The sequence below is a fragment of the Adiantum capillus-veneris genome, chromosome 12 (assembly GCF_014529385.1).
Source record: "Adiantum capillus-veneris isolate H3 chromosome 12, ASM1452938v2, whole genome shotgun sequence".
NCBI lineage: Eukaryota > Viridiplantae > Streptophyta > Polypodiopsida > Polypodiales > Pteridaceae > Adiantum > Adiantum capillus-veneris.
In genome coordinates, this window is record NC_140942.1 from 153,022,276 (window position 1) to 153,043,297 (window position 21,022).

Below are 21,022 nucleotides of genomic sequence, written 5' to 3' on the forward strand. Positions count from 1 at the left end.
CACGCTCCATTTACACTACTAAGAACTATACTGTTGGCTCTATTGAAGATTTCAATCTTGCTTTTTCCAGGGTCTCATCTTGATCTAACTGTGTCTCTATGTAGGGTGACTTTAGTCACTATTTTCCAATCTAACTTACGACTGATTCACCTAGCAATGAGTGATTGATTTTTGGACTTGCTATTGCTTGCTAGTTGTCTACAACCTTGTTCTTTCTTACTTTAAGCTTTGGTGGCATTATCTGCTCAATAGATTTTTTGGTTGCTCTTTGCTTTGTTTGATCTCCCACTTGCTATTGCCTGATTTGATTTAAGCTTTTTTGAAGTTCATATTGGTGGAGATGAATCATATTCAGTAAGATCTGCTTTGATATAAGTTTCTATTTTAACTGTGCTAGAGGACCTTGTGCTTTCGTCTGTGGGTGACCAGTCTTGATCTCCATTCTTTGTTGTCTGTGATGACTTCGTCGTTTTACATTCTGTATCTTTAACATCTTCTGGGCCATTAGCATTCCCATTATGATGTCGTCTAGAATATCTTTTGCTGTGATCACATGAAATTGAGCTATGATGATATGTGAACTTACTTCAAGGGTGGTGGTGCTCGTTTGTCTCCTAAAATGCTCACAAACTCAGGAGCATCTTGTAGTTGTGGTTGACCACGTCTTTTCCAAGTGCAAAAAGACATGAGCTTCCTGTCTAACTCAAAATCTAGCTTTACTTCACTTGAGATTTTTTCTTCGTGTTCACCAATAATGTTGCACTTGATCATTTTAGGATTCGTGTCTAAATTGATTGCTTTTGTTGTGGTAGTTTCCTTTGGTTGAACTTTATATGCATTCTCTTTGCTTTGACCACCTGCTTGAATTGATGTTGACTCCATTGGTTGTAATATTATACCTTTTTGCAATTGTTGAGCATTGTCTACCTGCATCCAAGTAACCTTTGATCTTAAAAGATCCATTGTACTTTTTTGGCAGAATCTGCCTCTTTGGAGGAGATTTCGGTGGTGACCTTTGTTCAGCTTTTTGGACTTTATCCCCCAAGGATTTTGACTTTTGTGTCACATGTTCTAACAACTTGAAGCTTTGTATCATCTTCACATAGTCTTTGACTTCAGTCGGGGGCTATCCATAGGGGTTTGTATAAGGTCTTGATCTTGCTGATATTCGATACCATGTGCATTTTGATATGCATATGTGAGCTTGATCACATTTAATGGTTTGAACACTATTTGTTTTGTTGGCTTTACACTTTGATATGATGAGTTGAAAATTTTGTCCCTCATAATCTTCATATAAGCATTTGTCTACAGATTCTGAGGGAATTTGGGTCAATTGGAAACTTCCAACAACCATATGATCTTTCAATGGTTTCTGCCTTGAAGGTGTTTGTTGGTTAAAGGATCTAGGGCTTCTAACTGGTGTAGCATTTCTTGGTACATAAGCTGAGCTTGATGGATTTACAGCTCCCCCCTTCCTAGGGTGATCATTATAACCTGCTTCATTGTAAGAGTTCAAAATTGTTTGGCTCTGATTTAGTCCCACCTTTGGGAATTATGAAGGTACACTTTTGGTAGCATTGTTGATGCTTGGCATTTGTAAACCTTTTGCATAGTTCCCTATGTATCTTCGTGAAACATGACAAATTATTTTCCAAGTCAAGATATAAATAGCATTATTTTTTCCCTGATATTGTCTATCCTAGGGGTCTCTTATGATATGAGCTTATGTGGTTTCAGGACCCAAGGCATCATAGATACTAGAATCTTGTCTATATCTACTATTGTTTTGGACAAAGTATATGCTTGTTTGGTCACAACATCGAAGCTTGATTTTCGATGGAGGAGAGTTTGGCTCTGAACAGATTTTTGGGTTCACTTGGGTAATATCCTTCAGCTCTAGGGAGGATGGGCTATAATATATTCTTTCCTTTGAAATGAGCCATCCTTTCTTATATATCACTAGACGCACTTCTATGAGCTGGTATGTGGGTCGTTCAAACACTGGTTGATCCTTTTTGTATAGTTTCCCTTTTTGGTCTACATAGTGTGCATATGAATTATGTATATCATACAAAGCTAACATCATTCTGTTTGATGTGTCCCTTAGACTCGTGAATGATTGCACACTTGTGGTAGTGGATGCACAATCATTTGTAAACCTAATAGTATTTTCAACATTCAGTGATATCTGGACACCTTGACCAAATTCATACAAGAATTTGTTGTTCAAAGAATCAGTTTTAAGCTTTTCAGGTGCCTGTACATCTTTACGCTGATTTTGAACTTGCAGGGTTTTTACTAGTGCTTCTAACGGTAATGCAAAATCATATGATTGCATTAAAAGTGACGAGTTAAATGCACTTACATTGAGACTCACATTTCTGATTTTCTCTATGCCTTGCTTGGTAGTTGTTGATGTGTCCCTATTGTTTGGATTTCTTGGACAATGTTTAGAAAAATGTCCACCTTTTCATCCACAATCTAAGCAATTCGCCATGATTGGTGGTATTTCAACTGGCTCTGTCATCTCAAGCTCTAGCTGAGAAGTTTCTGCTTCTGTGCTTGCCAAGTTGTCGGCATCTTCTTTCTGAACACTAAGCATCAAGTTGTAGAATGCTCCATCTTTTGACCTTTGTATTGTCTTTGGCTTGGTTCTCCAATTTGACTAGCTTCTATTGGTTGATCTGTTGGATCTTGCAATTCTGGCTCTCGACTATAGATCTGACCACTATAATCCATGTACAATGACCATGATTGCATATGCACCAATTGTATGTTTTTCTGGCTTGTGCAGATTTCTGGATAACCACTTGGGTTGACTTTATGAACTTCTATTTGCACTTCGTCTTTGAGCTTGCAATACCTGGCTCCACTGAAGTTTGTGAACATCTGGGAGTTTTTTGAATCTGGCTTTACTTTAATCAATAGGATCTTGGCTCCTGTGTTGCTTTTGTTGCTTATTAAGTATCTATGGCCTTTTGAATCTGTGGTACAAAAATTTATCTCCATTGTAGGCATATAGATGTAATATTTGCTCTATTGCTGTGTTGCCACTACTACTAGTTTTCTATGCTGTACTTGAACTCTCAGCTCGAGATGAATCCATGTTGACTGGTTTTGTAAAAACCCTCCTAGCAGATTTTGGTGTTGACTAGCAAAATTTCTCCTGCTTGGGTTTGACAATACTGCTTATGCCAAAGCACTTTTGCAATTCACTGCTCTTCAATCTCACAAGAGTTGATTAACTCTAGCTCGACACTGTAAAAAATGATTGCAACCTTTTGAAATGATGAAAACCTGGGCCTTGAACAGCTTAATCTACAATCCACTAAGATTTGTACCCCTCTTCGTCAGATTAGAAGCTCAATTTTCAATGCAATCACTTGCACTTGCCAATTTCCAGCGTGCCAAATTTTTGAAATCTGTCTGCCGCTCTACTACTTCGAGTTGGTCATTTTGCTCGCTTGTTTCAGTCCTTTTTTTGTTGATCTAGGTCGCATTGCGGTGCACTTCCTGGCTTAGCTTTTTGGCTTTTGATTTACTCGTGTGTGATTTTTTTCGGCGGTGTTTTTCGCTTTTCGACTTCTTTTTGGCTTTTTCTGGCTCTTTCGATGACTTCTTTTTATGTTTCTTAATTTTTCATAAAATTTTGAATTTTCTAAATTTTTGATATTTTTATGATTTTTTTTTTGAAAAGTTTTGATTTTTTTTAGTTTTTTTGTGAGTTTTGAAATTTTTTTGGGAATTTTTGAAGGTTCTATGAAATTTTGTGATTTATTTTGATTTTTTCCGACCAATTTATGATTTTCCTGTGACTTTCAATGAATTTTTAATAGTTTTTGTGATTTATCTGTGGAATTTTTTATTTTTTAATGAATTTTCTAAGAGGTTTTCATTTTTTCCTGAATTGTCTATGTTTTTCTATTTTTCTAGATTTAAAAAAAATACTCTTTTTTTATTTTTTATGAGTTTTTTCTTTTTTATAAGTTTTTTTGTGATCGGATCACCAAAGTCTTAAGTACTTCATGACGCGACCAAGCTCTCCGATAAACAAATGAGGTGGGAAAATTTCCTTTCGCAATTTCATTTTCATATTGCTCATATTGCTGGCAAGCATAATCAAGTAGCCGATGCACTCTCAAGACGGCCGAGAGTGAATGCGGTTTCCATAGCAACTCACAATGATCTATCTTCTATGATAGATGAGTATGCTATTGATCCCAATTTTAAAGATGTAATTTCAGCCCTTGCACTAGGGAAGAAAGAGGACTCATTTACTTTACAAGATGGTTATCTTCTCTATGGCAATAGACTATGTATTACTAACTCACTACTTGAGAAAGTAATGTATGAATCTCATGCTCCTCCTTATGTGGGGCATAGAGGGATTCAGTCTACCCTAAAGGGGATTGAAACATATTTATATTGGCCTACCATGAAAACAAACATACAAGAGTATGTTTCTAAATGTGTGGTATGCCAAAAGACGAAGTTTGATAGAGGGAAGCAATCTGGATTGCTTCAACCTTTGCCAATCCCTAATTCACCATGGGAGAGCATATCCATGGATTTTATCTTTGGATTGCCTAAGTCTATCCATGGGACTACGGGAATATGGACGATAGTAGACATGTTCAATAAACAAGCTCGTTTTATACCTATCAAAAAGACTATCAAAGCCCATAAAATGGCAACCCTCTTCATTTCACAAATCTTCAAGTACCATGGCTTGCCAATGTCCATAGTGTTGGATAGAGATCCTAGAATGACCAGTAATTTTTGGAAGGGTCTCTTTGAGAATTTAGGGACAAGGCTAAACTTCTCTTCGGCCTATCACCTGCAAACGGATGGCCAAAGTGAAATAGCTAACCTAACAATTCTTGATCCACTAAAAGCCTATGTAATGAAAGTAAATCAAAGGTCCCAATGGGAGAGTACTTTACCCTTAGTGGAGTATGCCTACAATAACACTGTACATACTTCCATGGAAAAAGCACCTTTCGAGGTAATTGAGGAAAGTCCCTGCTACTTAAGGTACACGGGAAGATCTTCGCTACATATGAGTATAGTTGAGACCTACAAGAATCTTTCCAAAAGATTAAGGATGTTATCTCTATCTCACAGCTTATCACCCGCAAACGGATGGCCAAAGTGAAATAGCTAACCTAACAATTCTTGATCTACTAAAAGCCTATGTAACAAAAGTAGATCAAAGGTCCCAATGGGAGAAGTACTTTACCCTTAGTGGAGTATGCCTACAATAACACTATACATACTTCCACAGGAAAAGCACCTTTTGAGGCAATTGAGGGAAGATAAAAAAGTCCCGTGCTACTTAAGGTACACCAGAAGATCTTTGTTGCAGATGAGTATAGCCGAGACCTACAAGAATCTTTTGAAAAGATTAAGGATGCTATCTCTATCTCATAGCAAAGGCAAAAGGCTGCTGCTAATAAGCATATAAGAGCCCAAGCCTTTAAGGAAAATGATTGGGTCTTACTCAGATTTCCCAAGGCTCGATTAAGGCACACGACGGGCAAGAATCCTACGGGACACCAAAAGTACTATGCTAAGTTAGCAAAAAGGTACTATGGTCCCTTCCAGATTCTTAGGCCAATCAATGGGATGGCCTATCAACTCAAGTTTCCCAGCCATTGGCTCATACACAATGTTTTCCATGTGAGCCTACTAAAGCCTTACAAAGGAGAGCCACCTCAAGAACCAACTATTGAAGACCCACCAGAGATCGAGGACCAAGAAGAGGTGCTAGAGACCGAGTCCATTCTCCGACATGAAGACAAGGTATTAAGAGGCGGTAAGACTATTCCACGATATCTTATTAAGTTTAAGAATTATCCTTTGAAGATGCTAGATGGATGCAAGTCATACAATTAAAGGATAACCTAAACCTTCTCAATGCTTACAATGCTTCCCTAGAGTAAGCAAATGTACGAATGTTAAAAATGAACAAAGTTTTTGTCTTATAAGACTCTCTTTTTGTTTATTGTGCACAAAAATGAAGTAGTATGCTTAGATCAAGTTTGCGGAGACGATGTCTCCCAAACACTAAGTAGAGATTGTCACTCTACTATGGAAGATTGATAGGACTTATGTGCAGACATGCTTGCGGAAGCTTAAGCTCTCAAGCGCCAAATGGACTAGTCATCCATCCTGGAACGATGTTGTAGGGTAACATAGGGATCCTCTACCCACTAGAAAAAGGACTAATGAATATGATTTATTCTCTACCCCATAGTCGAGGACGACTATGATTTCAAGAGAGAGGTAATGTCATAATAACTAATATCTAATTCTCCTAAATGATTTTCTCATGTTAAACTGATCATTTAATATGTGGAAGTGCCAGAGCAGAAAAAGCTAGAATATTGGTTAAGCTAGCAGATCGGCCACAGTAGGGATCCAAAGGAGGGAAAATAGGGATCGAAAGGGGGCGCCATTTGCAAAAGAGAAATGTGCAATAATGGGCTTTAAAGACCCTAAGGTTCAGCCCATTAAGACTTCCAAAAGGCTAAGGTTCCAAAATTCAAAGGTTGTGTCCAAAGGTTATCACTACGGAAATTGGATGCTTTGTGTGTGTACCAAAAAAGTCTTCATTAATCCTACAAAGGAGGGGGTGAGCCCTGGAAGTAGGGGATGAGAGAGAAACACACACACACACACACACACACACACACATACACTCACAAGCTCCTTTATACAAATGGAATGAGGGACACATGCCAGCTCCCTAGCCCAAATGCCCACAAGGTGTACTCAAATCTTATTGGATGGCCATGGAGGTGGACCAATGAGAATTAGGCTAGGGTAAGTCTAGTTTAATTAGTTTGAAAACACTTAATAAAAGAACCAATAAGAATTTAACTCTCTAGAAGACTATTGGACAATCTCTCAAGGGGTTCAATGAGCATTCAACAACCCAATGGCTTGCCTGATTCCTATTGGCCAGGAGACAAAGGGATCCAATGAGAGTTTAGTTTCATTAATTAATTACCTTAAGCTATCACAAAAGGGGAAAGGGGGACACATGTCAGAAGGCTATCACTTATGCTACTTAACTTTCATTGGCTAAGCTGGGAGAGGTCCAATGAAATGCTAGCAAGAGAAAATAACAAGAGGGGTTGACCAAGAGAGAGAGAGGGGGATGAATTTTACAAGCCATTATTGCATACACACTAACTCATGTGTGAAGCAAGAAGACTCTCTCTCTCCTTCTCAAGGTTTAATGGAAAGCTTATCACCTACTCCAAGCTTGTGAGAAGGGAGGCCTACACCAACAACTCTTGGCTTTGTGATGCAAATCCAACCAAGAGCCAAGCTTCAATGCATGCTCATCTCCTTTACCATGCTAATTACTAAGCTATGCTATGCTATGCTAATTACTAAGCTATGATATGCTAATATGAGTGATTATTTGAGGTGATGTACATATTTCTCGTAAGACTACTCCTTCTTCCTCTCAATCTACTCTCATATCCCGCTAGCTCTCACCATCTTCAAAGGTGTGTGAGGTCTTGGGTTGGAGACCGTGAGGGAATTGATGTTGTGTTTTACAAGTGTTTTGCTTAGTGCTTGAAGCTTCCATCTTCATTGCACTAGCTAGTATTGAAGGAACACAAAGCATTGTATTGTAAAATGTCTCTCTTAATGGGAGAAACCATAATACAAAGCTTTTTGGAGGGGGGACCGGAAATCCGGTCCTTAACTGTTCTCAATAGCTTAATTTCTCTCTCTTTTGAAGTATTGTTCATGGTATCTAACAAGGTGTTATACTTTTTGTTGCTCTCTACACCCAAGCACTCTTGTTATTCTCATTAGGCATCTATTCTCAAGAAATGCTCACTATGTTCATGCTATTTTCCACTACACACAAGTTACTAGGCCATTAAATGTTACAACCATGGTCTTCATTGTCAGTTATACCAAGGCCAATACCAAGCGATAGGGATCGTTGGGCAGTCCCCAAGCTTCCTATTTGCCCCGTATTGACTTCACTCTATGACATGTCTTTTCGTTGTCGGTTATCATGCCCCAAGGTCTTTGCTGACACTTTAATGACTTTAACACCTAGATCAACACCAAGTCATAAGGAGTGTTGGGCAATCCCCAAGCTTTCTATTCGCTCACCCCTTTAAGAATGGTTTTTGTTCACAAGGATATGTTCTCTCATCTTACTGTGCACTGTGCCTGAGTGTTGCACTCTACGACACTCCACCAATTGTAAGTTAATAGACTTTGACTCTTATGCTCATCTCATTCAGCATGAGCGACATGACTTAGATATGCTTAACTCTTCCAGCTTGAGCGTAAGACTAATGACTACAACTCTTAGCACAGAGTTTAATATGACTTGAAGCTTTGGGAATAATGCTTTTCTCAATTTATGGCTCAGCAGCCCGACTCTGACTATGCCAAAGAGTGTTTTTTGCACCCTGGTGACTTGACTTTTTACATTCTTTTGCTTACTACAAACATTTATTCAGGTAAAAGTAAGCTTGAATCCTCAAAAAGAGGATCAGTGAAAGACCAAGTTGGCATTGAAGGTTTCTTTTGCCATACCTGTTTCATCATCTTTGAATTTGCATTTGCATTGGTTGGGTTGTCCTTCTTTGAGCGTGAAGACTCCATTATCTGTTTGATTCTCCAATTGGGCCTGTTGTTGATACGAGTCTTTGATGTTCTTGTAGGCCTCTGTTGGCTATCGGCATCTGGCTTTTAACTGGGAGCATTGTAAGACTTAGGAATCCAAATCTCTTGAGGACTTTTGTAACTCCTTTGTTGACTTTGCTTTGCTTTAGGTCTTGTTGAATTCTTGAGATCTTCATGCAGGCTTGGTGTAGTTGCAGTTGGCTTATGGTTTATTGGTAGCCAAATCTTTGTATAACCTGTGTAGAATCCTTGTCCAAGAGGAACATTCTTTGAGATCCATCTTTGTTCTATATCCTCTTGAGAGTTATGGTAGACTTTAGCATCTTTCAATGTTGTTCTGTTGTATCTGTGCTTCTTAGGTATCCTAGGATATTGTCAATGTTGATACCTTGTGGGCCTCTTTTCTTGGGAGGGACTTGTCGTTACTTCATATGCTCCAACTTGCAGTTTTGGTACCCATATTTTCTGTTACCTCTATAGTAATCCTGTTCTTTTAAGCTCCATTATGATGCTATCCATCCCATGTGTTTGTCTTTTTGTGTTGATTTCTTGTCTTTAATCCAAACCGGATCATTGACTTTGACTAAATTTCTTGGACCAAACACTTGCTTGACTTTCCTTTGATTTCTTGAGTACTTGGGCTGATATCCCTTTGCTTTTCTCGGTGTCTTCTTAAAGCTTTTAGTTGGGTCAGCAATTGACTTGAAGTTTTGGAAGCCTGACTTTCTTGAAAAAGCTGATCCATGAGGGTTCTTTGATGTAGAGGCATATGCTGTCACACCTTTTGTGCTAATTGGTGGAGGGTCCACTTTAGCTTTACCTTTGTTTGCAAGATTTGTCTTTGATTCTTGTGACTTCTGCAACTCTGAATCTAGCATTATCGGTACCTGTAAATGCTGCTTGCTACCACTTGAAAAAGAGAGTATTAGCATTGTATCTTATTTGTAGGCCTTGTGTTGAATTAACCACTGATGTCCAAGGATGACATCACAATGCATGTCCTTTGAAGACTTTACTTGAAATTTTACTTGCTCTTCATGATTTTGGATGCTAAGGGTAGCAACCATTTCTTTTTGACTTGTAGCCTTAACCATGATTTTTCTATTATATGGATTTCCCTGAGTAATCTCTAGGATGCTCAGAATGTTGTCTACAACCATATTGCAATTTTCTTCTTTATCCAATAGAGAATTACATCTGACACTTTCTCCATTTACACTACTAGAACTATAACTATTCTCACTATTGGCTCTATTGAAGATTTCAGTCCTGCTTTTTCCAGGGTCTCATCTTTATCTAAGTGTGTCTCTATGTAGGGTGACTTGAGTCGTTGTTTTCCAATGTGACTTACGGAAACTGATTCAACTAGAAATGAGTGATTGATATTTGGACTTGCTATTGCTTCTTGGTTGTCTGCAACCTTGTTCTTCTTTATGTCAAGCTTTGGTGGCATTATCTGCTCAATAGCTTTTGTGGTTGCTCTTTGCTTTGTTTGATCTGCACTTGCTATTGCCTGATTTGCTTTAAGCTCTTTTGGAGTTCTGATTGATGGAGATGAATCATCTTTAGGAAGATCCGCTTTGATATAAGTCTCCATTTTAACTGTGCTAGAGAACCTTGTGCTGACGTCTACGGGTGACCAGTCTTGATCTCCATTCTTTGTTGTCTGTGATGACTCCGTCATATTTACATTCTGTATCTATAACATCTTCTGGGCCATTGGCATTCCCATTATGATGTCGTCTGGCATATCTTTTGATGTGATCACATGAAATTGAGCTATGATGACCTGTGAACTTACTTCAATGGTGGTGGAGATGATTCCCCAGCATTGTGCTCGTTTGTCTCTTGATATGCTCACAAATTCAGGAGCATCTTCTAGCTGTGGTTGGCCACATCTTTTCCAAGTGCAAAAAGACATGAGGCTCTTGTCTAACTCAAAATCTAGCTTTACTTCACTTGAGAGTTTTTAGTCGTGTTCATCAATAATGTTGCACTTGATCATCTTAGGATTTGTGTCTGAATTGACTGCTTGTGCTATGGTAGCGTCCTTTGGTTGAACTTTATATGTATTCTCTTTGCTTTGAGCACCTGCTTGAATCGATGTTGACTCCATTGGCTGTAATATTATACCTTTTTGCAATTGTTGAGCATTGTCTACCTGCATCTGTGAACCTTTGATCTTTAAAGATCCATTGTACTTTCTGGCAAAATCTGTCTCTTTGGAAGAGATTTTGGTGGTGACCTTTGTGCAGCTTTTTGGCTCTCCACACATACACACACATTTTTACAAACTCTTAAACTCTCTCTCTCTCTCTCTCTCTCTCTCTCTCTCTCTCTCTCTCCCCCCCCCCCCTTCCCATGTCCGACTCTCCTTCTCAGACTCTGTGTATCCAAGGGGCCATGCCCACACCGCGCTTGATTTCTCTCTCTCCCCCCCCCCCTTCCCATGTCCGACTCTCCTTCTCAGACTCTGTGTATCCAAGGGGCCATGCCCACACCGCGCTTGATTCCATCCCTTGTGCCCCGATCTTGTCAAATGAGAGAGAGAGAGAGAGAGAGAGAGAGAGAGAGAGAGAGAGAGAGAGAGAGAGAGAGAGAGAGAGAGAGAGAGAGAGAGAGAGAGAGAGAGAGAGGGAGGGAGGGAGGGAGGGAGGGAGAGAGAGAGAGAGAGAGAGAATGAATTTTTGCACAATGCTTTCCCCCCTCCTCCATAGATCCCCTCTTCCTTGAGCTATGATACCACTGTAGGGACCCAAGAGATTGGCTTGAGAGATCCACCTCCTTACCACTCTATATATAGGCTATGTGGCTGTTAGCCCTAGCTTATTATGGATCTCCATTCCACATCTAAGTTGTCCAAGCCCTTGGCCTAGGTCTGTGACCCCTGGGTTGCCCTTGGCCTTAAACTTACGATGCATAAGGCCATGGGTAAGAAGATTGAATGACTATCCAATGACTTCAAAAGAGAAATTAGATACTAAAGCATCATAAACTTACTCGAGACTACTTTTTGGATCCATAAGCGCCTTTTGTAGATGATCTACATGAATGAGGACTACAGGATGTACGGGAACCACGCCAACAGTCCCAATTTATGCCATGTTTGCGTGCTAAAATTGCCTCATATCCAAAATGTGATCAATCATTGGGAACCGATTTCATTTAAACATCATGCATTGACTTATAGTTGTATTTTTTACTTAGTGGATAGAAAGAAAGTAGTTCAAAAAGCCTTGATACTAAAAGTGGGCGGCTGCCCTTGCTTTGCCCAGTAGCAATGGATATGATACTCATCAATCCCCTAGATGAGTCAAAACAATAGTGAGGACACTATACAAAACCAAATACTGTGTTAGGAGAAGATAACTTATTGCTTCATGCTTAAGAACCATGGGCAGTCTCTCCATGTATTCTTACCATAGAGTTTGTGTATCCACTCCTTGGAATAGATCCCACTCTCCTCTCTCTCAAAATCCACCCACGCATCACTAGGATGCTCAGGATATGGACTATGAAGATCTTTCTTGAGGACACCTAATCCCCATCTACAAATTACAATTATGACTCCATAAATCAAAACATATAATATAGAAGGGGATTTTGCATCATTACTTTGGCATACAATTTAAGCAGTGTGATGGATGTGTCAAACAAGCTACATAGAGATATTACTATGTATGTTTGCATTGAAGACTGCAAACCTATTGCTATTCCAATGGAAGTAGGTTTAAAATTAACTCTTCATGATGGTAGTGATCTTACTAATGTCACTCTTTATCAAATTGGTGGATGTCTTATTTATGTAGGCAATACATTGCCAGATATTTAGTTTGCAGTCTCACTGGTTAGCAAATTTCTACGTAGCCCATGGTCTAAGCATTGGGAGGCTTTTAAGAGGATCTTTTGCTGCTTCAATGGCACTTTACATCTTGGGTTGTTTTATCTCAAGGGAGATCATTGCCGCCAAATTAGCATGCTTTTTTGGACTCAAATTGGGCTAGTTGCTATGACATGCATTACATCCACAACATAGTGTGTAAACTCTATTTAGAACCCACAAAGTATTTCAAATGAGTCACCACAACTAAGAGGTATCTAAAAGAATACTCCTTTCACTTTCCATGAAAGTAACATGCTGACATAACTCATCAAGGAAGTTTAAGTTTTTAACTTGTTATCATTTCTCATCAGTAAACAACCCCACCACAACTGGTGATTGAGGTTGACAACTTAACCTAAACATGAAGGGACTAAACCTAGTTGCAACATTCTTGGCCTCATGGTAAGCAAACTCCCACTAGAGACAACCTTTCCAATTGAATTGCTTTGTGCTAACGTATTCACTTAGCATATCCTTTAGCACAAGATTAATAGTTGTAATGCACCTATCCATTTCTAGATGACTGGTGGTATTTAGATGTGTTTCCCAACCATTTATAGACATTCCTTCAAAATGACTGGTAACCTAGGATCACAATTCCTTACAACATTGATGAGTAACCAACAATGTTATGATCAACCAACTTTGTCATCTTTCGAGATTGAAAAAAGTGGATTACAAAAAGTTTAGTCAACTTATCCTTATGATGTAGACCACTCACATGTGCCATGCATATCACTGTGTTGAGTGTGATCCTCCTACTTCATGTATCAAAAGTGTTTCCTCATCGATTGTGTGTCATTCCTATCATCTTGGATATCTACATCTACGTCCTAGCCGCATCCCAAGTTAGGTGGTGCCCCTATTGTGTATCTCCCATGATGAGGCCATTGTACATAGTCTTGGTATAGAGTCCACCGGGTCTGTTTTGCACTTCCCCCTCTCATTTGGTGCCCCGACTAAGGAGGGCTTCGCAAAGACCTTTAGTTAACAAAGAGTAGCAGTGCATGCTATCAATCATGGATGAGTGTCTACAGGAGTTTTCAAACTGGAGGACTGAAGATTGTAGAAGCATTGAAGGCCTTCATCAAAGTTCTACTACAAGGTTGTAGCATCATTGATATTCAAGAGGTAAGATCCCCATCTTGCATTGCTTGTGCTAATCACAAATCAAGAGCATTAAGATGGAGGGCTTCGGGTTGTCATCACTAGTGCCAATCAAAGCATTTTGTAAAATGAGTGCCGATAGAGGAGGTGAAGAAAGGACGGTAAGTTTTGCTTTTGAGAACCACATCAGCACTCTCATATCAATCAAATTTTGTGTAGTAACAAGGGTTTTATCTCCAATGGTTGAAAAAGAGTCATCAATTACATCAACCACGAAGTCCTGCCACAAAGCCTAAAGCATTTGGTGGAAGCAAATGGGCCTATGCTCTCCCTAGGCCTAGAGAGTTCAAGTGAAGTACGACCACCCAAGCGTCACTGCCGCATGCAAAATGGAAAGCCAATTGAGGTAGACTCTTCTTGCCTAGTCTATTTTGAACCCAGTATGGAGGAATATGTGGACTTCAACAAGAGGTAGAGGCTGTGGTGAAGGTGTTGCCTTGTCAACACTTAAGGTATGCAACTCTAGTGTTCGCCCACGTCCCATTATCTTGCCCATTCTTGATTACTACCACTCTTTTGATGTAAGAATATTTATTCTATTCTAGTCTTGTGCTCTTCTTAGCTCCAGTTCCAATTTTCCAACCCTGTGTAAACCTTTATGAATCACTAAGTCATTCCAAAAAAAAAGGGTTTGTGATTGTCTGCTCATTGGCAAGTGTCTCTTTTCCCATGTTCAGTGGCAAGGAGGGAGAAGACATCACCACCAATTTTTTGGATAAGTTTTGCATCACTTGTGTGGTTTCCAACAAGGATGATGATGCCTCACGGTGTCAAGAAGTGCGGAGTGCGTCTAGGAAAGCGTCGTCCCTCTAACTGTGAGAGTCCACAGCAAAATCAAGTAAGTCGTAGAATATTTGAGGCTAAAAACACACTCAAAAGAAAAAACTACAGCCATGAAATATTCTCTTTGAAAAAGAACCAAGATCAACTCAAAACTCTTGTGTGTGTGTGTGTGTGTGTGTGTGTGTGTGTGTGTGTGTGTGTGTGTGTGCGATGATTTGGTGTAGTATCGTTGCTAATTACACAATTGCGGTGCTCTTTCTCCCTGACAAAAACCACATACAAACGCTTCAATTCTCCATTCTAGACATTGCATGGAAGCTTCAGAACTTCATTATACATTCCCAAGTAGTTATTTGAAGAGGTAAAACCCTAATTGGTGGCCTAACAGACTCAAATACAGGGTTCGGATAGCACGAGACTGCACTAGCATACCATAGGTGCAGGCTTTATATCCCTTCACAGAGGAGTTTGGGTCGCAACCTCAATGTGGAGAAATGTCACATTGGTGAAAGCAAGGTTACTCTTCTTGGCCATGTGATCTCTACCAAGGGCATTGAAGCTGACCCAAGCAAGCCTTGGTGTCTTTGCCCTCTCCCACCACAACAAAGCAGTTGGTCTCTTTTCTTCAAAAGGTGAGGTATTTGAGTAGGTGCATTCACCTGCTCTCCCAAGTGGTCCTCCCTTTATAGCAAGTTATCCATCGATCTTCACTTGGACTAAAGAAAATGAAAAACAATTCAATGAGGTCAAACAAATTCTAGCCTGACTCCACCATTGCACCTCCAAAGTGGGACGAGCCGTTTTATGTAAACCCTAGTGTGGGAAATGACACACTTGGGGCAATGCTAATGCAAAAGGATCCTCAAACTTCTTTCATGCATCCTATCTACTTCTCTAGTCGCATGATGACTCCATCATAGAAGGGATACACCGCATTGGAGCACATGGTGCTTGCATTAATGTTTGCTACTACCAAGTTTCATTGACCATTCATAACTTTAACCATGGAAGAAGTATTTCCTTATGTAATGCAACACATGGATGTTTCTTCTAGACCTTCCAAATGGTTCACAAGGTTGCAAGATTTTGACTACACAATGCAAGTGGAGAGCTCCACAAGAGCCGGTGGTCTAGAGGGCATTCTCATCCATCACCACTATGAAAAGAAGTTAAAGATCAAGACAAGTGACAAAGAAGTAACAACTGTGTTAGAAGTCCCTAAGATAGAGAGGGCTCATTCTCTTTTCTTTGATGGAGCCTATAAGAGGATAGTGGCATTGTCATCTTCAACGAGTAAGGGGGAAAGGTATCTTCCATTGGGCATCTCATTCGTTCCCACTCCAACAATGAGGTAGAATATGCAACCTTAGCTCTTGGGTTAGAGTGGTGTGTGACACATGGTATTCAGCGGTTAAATGTATTTGGTGATGCCATGCTTTTAATAAAACAAGTACAAGGAATTTGGGCTTGTAAAAATCATAGCTTGTTAATCCATCTATACCAAGTTAAGGAGCTTCTAAGAAAATTTCAATATGTGCAATTACATCACGTACCTAGAGCTAAAAATCAGGAAGCAGATGCTCTAGCTCAAGAAAAATTACAAGATGTTCCACTGGGTGCAATCAAGTTGAAGTTGCCTCTCTTCCAAGGTAGCGATGCTATGCCTAACATCATGACTTTCTTGGACACAAGAGAGTATCCTAGAGATCTTACCAAGGGCCAAAAGTGGTGGCTTGTGCGTAAAGAAACAAAATACCACCTTATCAATGACGACCTCTGCTGCAAAGGTAAGGATCAAGTTCTTAGGTATGTACCTATCTCTAAAGAGATCACCACAATCATTTCAAGTTTTCGTGATGGTGTTTGTGGAGGTCACTTTGCACTTGACATCACTAGTAGGAAGATTCTACAAGCAGGGTTTGTGTGGCCTAGTTTACAAAGAGATGTGCATCATTGGTGTAAAACATGCAAAGAGTGTCAGAAGGCTGGCGATAGTAGACTCACATACGAGCCACAAACTCCTATTATCTCTTATGGACCATTTGAGAAATGGGGAATTGATGATATTGGGCCTTTGCCAAGGACCCAATCAAGTAAATTGTATATCATCATGGGTGAGAACTACATGACTAGTTGGGCCAAAGCAATTACTACCACCCAAATTACAATTACGGAAGTGGCTAAGTTTGTATTTGAAAACATTTGGTGCCATTTCGGCACTCCTCTTGAGATAATTTCTGACAGGAGACCAGGTTTTAGAGAAGACCAAGTAGGAGAGCTAATGAAAATTTGGGCATCTCGCAACGACATTCAACTCCCTACTACCCACAATGCAACGGTTTGGTGGAGAAGTAAATGGTATGATATGCAAAATCATCACTAAACAGGTAAACAATCACAAAAGTGATTGGGATAATCTATAATGAAAATGGTAAATTGTATTTATTTATAGATTCTTCAAAGCTCAAAAATGAATACACATTGGCCGGTCGGGCATAAATGGCCATAGCTCATAATGAGCACTTGAATAATAAATATACATAAAATATGATATCCTTGCCTATCCTTAGCTTTTGCCACTTGTCAGCTACAATACATAAACGATTATCAATCTCCATTACATAATCGCCTTATGGATGCACTTTGGGCTTATCGCACATCCCTTGGATTCACACCATATCCCTTGGTGTATGGTAAGGAGGCTATTTTACCCATTGTGATATTTACTACAAATTTGTGGATGAAAATTATTTTAGACATGTTTCTGAGCTATTTGAGCTTGTTCTCAAAGGAAGAGATTGCATGTGTTCATAATATTGGAGCTCTTGAAGATCAAATTTCTATATCCAAAGAGGATTATTTAAATTTTTTGAATGCAAAAGTTCCAAATTGGAGTCTTCTGACTAAAGTTGATGAGTTTGATCAATCAATAACCTATGTTTCATATTGTTTGAATCAAAGTTTGCAATTCGATGAAGAAAAAAAGAGGATATTGAATCTGATTTTGTTGAATTCAAATAAAGGAGATAAGAGTGATACTTTGGTTGTTCTATTTGCTCAAGTTGCAAAGTTTGGTGAGTAGAATGATTGAATCTCAAAGAAGGAGGTATTTGGAGTTAGATTTCTATGAATTGTGTGATTTTGACAAATTGGAGCTTATTTTTTATTTGAAGTTGATTCTATTTTTGGACAAATTTTGTCTATACGAAAAGTTTTGTGACAATCATTGTGCAAATTTGTAAAGTCATACCAATTTTTTGATTTGGAGTAAAAGTCACATCATATTTTCAAGAAAAGTCAAAAATCATTTTTTTGGGTGGAGACTTCAAAATTTACGGATATGAAGTTGTCCTTGAAGTTGAATATGTTCTTAAGAAGATTTTAGTTGATTGTTAATTTTTGGTTCTACAAGTATATTTTGTATGAGGATGATTGGATGTGTTTGTACATAATGATGTCAGAACATTGTGATATGGTGAGGAGATGAACGTTGATATGGTGAGGAGATGAACGTTGGGATTACACTTGGCATCAAATGAAGCAAGTTGCACTAATGTCTCAAAATCAAGGATTGTTGTGGATACGGGTCCAAATTTTGGGAAAATTCAATCATCGAATGTGCCAAGTGTAGATAGTTGGATAAAGGGTATGCTAACTTTAGCAGCTTGGAGTGGCTCGCGCTCTCACGTGGGTAGCATTCCTTCCGAGCTGGATTAGTTCGGCACATTGTTAGTTATTTTGGGAGCATGGGAATGAGTGCTTAAATGATTAAGGTCTTGGAAGGTGTGAAAAGGCCCATATTTCAAAACGCATCTTCATAGAAAAGGGAAGTTAGAGTCGTGTATTCTCTCAAGAATCTCTTAATTTTTCAATGAATGTTTTTTGATGTGTGTTTATGTAGAGGTTGACCCTCTACAAAGGGGATTTCACCTTGCTTGTGTTTTCCACGGGTCTTTCCCATCGTGCTTAAGAAGTTTGGCTTGATTTAGACCACAAAATCTCAATAAATCAAAGTGAATGGCCAGTTTTAAAGCCACAAAGCCAAAGTTGGGCCTAGCACATCACTCAATGGTACAAACCCATCCAAAACTTTCTCAAGAATCTTATTATTATGGGTAATACAAGTGCCCATGTCAACTTGTCAAGTTTATTGTAAAGTTTAGTATCGCGATACTAAACTATTCTTCATAATCGGAGTTTTTGTACTCACTAGCAGCTTGGCTAGTGTTCGCTAAGTCCACCCATTAATTTTGTGCGTATTTGGACACAAAAATCTTCACTAAAGTCCAAACTTGCCAATTTCAAAGTCTATAAGTTTGTTTTTGGGCTTCTCACCAACTTTTAGTGCTCCAAATGACTTTAGATTGCTTATGTATAATCATGTGCACTACTCTAAGCCTATAGGCATGGTTTATATCACTAAATAAAATTTTGAAACCGATTTTGCTACTCACAACTTCTAAATCATGTCTGCTACAAAAAACGACTCACTCTAGAATTTGGAACTTTAACACTTGAAAATTTCAAGCAACATGGCTTAGCAAGAGTCAACACCAAAGAAGAAAACGCTCAAAGATAGATTAGCATATTTTCCCCCATATGAGCCTGAGGAGGAATCTATCAAGCAAGCCACCACATGCTAGCTAGGGAATAGTACATGAGGATGCACTCAACCACCATCTTCTAGGACAAGTTTGAAGACTCACAGGGTATCCTAGCCTTGTCACTATGTGGCACGGCTAGATTCCAGAGGGGATCTATGGTGGGAAAGGGAAGTGGGAAGCGAAATGCAATCCTAGCCTTCCGGTGAATCGGTGAACTAGGGGTGAACTACGCGTGAACTAGGGGTGAACTAGGATATGGTGAACTAGGGGTAAACTGGGGTGGAAAAGAGAATTGCACGTCTTTTAAGGAAGATTCTTGATCAATGATTGGAGGTGAACTTGGGGTAAACTAGGCCTGAAAAGTAGATTTTCACATAATCCAAGGAGAGTTAAGGAGCAGTCATTATTACTTTGAGAAGGCACGTTTTAAAAAGCCAAACCTTCACATAGGGGGACTCTAATGTGCACGTATAGTGAGGAGAGAGAGCCTTGAAATTAGTAAACTAACAGTAAACTAGGGTGAACTAGAGGTAAACTAAGGTTTTTTTACTTCACCATAGTGAACAAGGGGTGAACTAAGGGTAAACTAGTGGTGAACTTGGGGTGGCCGGTCCTCGCCTGTGAATGTGGGTTCACAGAGGTGAACTAAGGATGAACTAAGAGTGAACTAAACTCAACTTCCTACAATATGGAATCACTTGAAGACCATACGGGCAATGAGATCATATCGGATCTAGAGTGGGAGAGTGACTCAAGCAGTAGCAACACATGTGATCAAGCTAGTGACTCTCCGAGCTCCTTTGAAGGTGATGAATTCATATCGCGGAGGACACAAACAAGGTTACCTTCCTTCAATCCACTAGCATATGTTTCTCCTATTTTCTATTCTTTTGAAAGGAGTACTTATGAGTTGATGAAGAATGTGATTAGGGATGAAACTTTAATCACCTTGGCAACTCTTAAAGCTTGTGATACTAGAGGGGTGCTAGATTTGGGTAGATGGAGAAAAATGAAGGACAGTTTGTGCTTGGGACAACCTGAAGATGGCATGAGTTATCTTTGTTTACCCTCATCATCAAGTCAAAGCTCAAGATATCTAATCTCGAAGAATGGGGGAACATTGTCCAAGGTTGCCACACAAAGGGGCATGAACAAAATCACTTGGGGATAGAGGATACCATTAAAACGATCAAGCTAGAGTGGTGTGTGGACATTAGAAGACATGGGATTCCACTTGACTATGTGAAGGACGTTCTCAATGCTTGTGAGTGTAAGAGATGGAAGGAATACTTAGAGGCATGCAATAGTGCCAAAAGAAAGCATACATATGTGCATTTTCCGCATCACAAAAGTGTAGATGTATCAGAAGTAAAAACAGCTTTGGTGGATATTATGGTTGAGCATAAAGTGAGGCTTGTTATGGTCTATTCCAGTAAGAGCCATGGTATCTCTAAGACCACTATCGATTACATTTGTCATAGAGGTGGACAGCCCCAGAATAAAGGTACCAAAAAGAGGCTTAGAAAAACAAAGAAGTGTGGATGCCCTTTCAAAGTCAAAGTAGAATATCTTGATGGTAACAAAAAGGCCTCCATTTTGTTGTTTCCTCTTCATGAAGGACATACCCTTGGCAGTCGTGAGGATTTATACCACTTACCTGTCCATCCAAATGTGATTGAGTGTTGTATGGAAGATCTATCTGATGCTGGCAATGCACGAAGTGTTGCAAAGATGTCCTTAATTACATTATGAACAGTCTTCTTGCATTGATCAAGTGACCTTCAGATTCTTTATGATACAAAGGGAAGTTTCAATGATGTCATTTCAAATACGAAATCAAGGTATTTACTAGGCTATCTCTTTGATTCAAGTACACTTTGTAATTTCTCGTGGTGAAACTAATGCATTTTAGGTA

At 39.3% G+C, this 21,022-nt stretch overlaps 1 pseudogene; it reads left to right on the plus strand.

Moving 5' to 3' along the window:
- The window catches only part of LOC147446698 (uncharacterized), a 34,651-nt pseudogene that overhangs the window by 11,639 nt on the left and 1,990 nt on the right, over positions 1-21,022 (plus strand).